This window comes from Triturus cristatus, chromosome 10 (genome assembly GCF_964204655.1).
Source record: "Triturus cristatus chromosome 10, aTriCri1.1, whole genome shotgun sequence".
In the NCBI taxonomy this organism is placed as follows: domain Eukaryota; kingdom Metazoa; phylum Chordata; class Amphibia; order Caudata; family Salamandridae; genus Triturus; species Triturus cristatus.
The window spans coordinates 795999420-796001722 of NC_140593.1; positions in this window are offsets into that span (position 1 = coordinate 795999420).

The window sequence follows — 2303 nt, forward strand, 5'->3', positions numbered from 1 at the left end:
GGTGCAGAATATAATTATTCCACGATTGAGAGGGAATTGCTTGCATGCACTTGGGCTGCCCAACACTTCAGACAATTTTTGTGGGGCATGAAGTTGCAATTAAGGACAGATCATAAACCTTTAATTAACATGTTAGCAGCGGGAGGTGGCAGAACACTTACAGCGCGTTTGGCGAGATTAGCTGCCAAACTGCAAGAGTACCAATGCTCAGTTGTATACATCCCTGGCCGCATGAATGTGCATGCCGATTGCATGTCTCGACTTCCTTTGCCTTTGCCCGATGCTCCAAAGCTTGATAAGGATACAGAAGAATGTGATATAGCTTATACCATAGAAGATGTTAATTATAGTGTAAATTTGGAAACCATTTCAGAGGAAATGTGGGCAAAGGCCATGTCTGATGATGTTATACTGAATAGTGTTGTAAAATACTTACAAGTTGGATGGCCTGAAGAGAAGAAGTTGTATGGAGAAATTAGTTCATTTTTTAAAATCAGGGACAAACTTATGTTTTCACACGGATTTGTAACCAGAGGTGATAAAATCGTTCCTCCTCAAGAAATCAGGGAGAAATTGATCAATTTGTCCCATGAAGGACATTTGGGTATGTCCTGCACCAAGCGACGCTTGAGGGAATTCTATTGGTGGCCCTGCATTGATAGCATGGTGGACAGGTGGGTTAGAGAATGTGCCCAATGCTCTAAGAGTGACAAGTCAGTCAAACCTTTATCTGCGGATATCTCTCCCATTGAATATTCGCAAAGACCATGGAGTAAACTGGGGGTTGACATAATTGGTCCTCTGTGTCTTTCTTCTACCAAACACGTTTTTGCTCTAGTCTTGGTAGATTATTTTTCAAAATGGCCAGAAGTCAAAATCGTAGACAAAATCACCTCAACTCAAGTTATAGAATTTTTGGATAATGTATTCAGCAGGGAAGGTCTTCCTGCTGAACTTGTTTCCGACAATGGTCCACAATTCATTAGTAAAGAGCTAGAGATGTTTTTAAATAAATGTGGTATTATTCATAAAAGAGTTGCTAATTATAATCCTATGGCTAATGGTCAAGTTGAACGCTTCAACAGGGTGTTGAAAGAATCCATACAACTGGCTATTAAGAGTAACATTGATTGGAGGAAAGCTTTGCGAGCCACCTTACTCACGTATCGTACATCTCCTAACTCAGTTACTGGCTGTTCTCCTTTTGAAATGTTAAGGGGAAGGAAACCTAGTTCGAAGCTCATGCCTTGGTGGTTGAAAACAAATAATCTTCATGATCCAATTTTGGATTTTAAATTAGTCAGAGAACGTGTACAAAGATATAAAGACAAAATGCGAAGAGATACTTGCAAAAATCGTCCGTTGAATTGTAAAATTAGAGTGGGTGATTTGGTATGAGTTAAATTTGGTTGTCCTGACAAAAAATGGTCCAAATGGTCTGACCCTGTCAAAGTAACTGAGGTGTTTAGCAAAGCAGTCAGAGTACAAGGTGGGAAAATTTGGAATTTCAGACGGGTATCTATGTACAGGTCTTATGATGTTGTTAGTAAACCACTTGTTATTCCAAAAAAAAAATACAGTAATTAATAAGGACAAGGAAGATTTTCAGAATTTTCTAGACACTTTTGATTGTTTTAACTCTGGACCTGATGTCTGTGTTCCATCTTCTAATGCTCACGACTTTAGTACTTGTGATACTATTGTAAAATCAACCCTGATTTCGGATACTGTGGTGGCACCAAGTGCTATTCCCATTGTGAATCAAAATGTTATTCCTGTGGAGTGCTCACCTTATCAGTATGAAGAAATACCTGTTCCAAGGAAAAGTTCTCGCATTAGGAAATTACCTGTTAAGATGAATGATTTTGTTAGATTTTAATTCTCATTCATGAGTAGACTTCTTTGTAATGTTTATTTATTTATTCTTTTTTTTTTCTTTCTTTGTTTTTTTTTTCTTTCAAAGGGGGAAGTTTTGTAGTGTTCACATTGTTGAATGTTTTGAGTCTTCTGGGGTTCTATGTTCCACTCTGGACGGTTGTAGGGATCTCTGTGAACCATCTGGAAGTGGTTGTTTAAGCTGTTCTCCCCAGACCCAATAAATATACATGAAACTTGCAACTTGCTCCTCTACCTGTTTACTTCAGTTGGGATGAGGGCATCAGTTAGAGTTTGGCAGAGTAGGAGGTGGTTTGTAAACAGTTGGGGCTCCCACTCAACCAAACTCAAAGTTTGCCCACCTCATTTAGATGTAAACATCAGGTACATGCTAACAGAACTTCAGTTGGCACTGCTGGCATAAACCT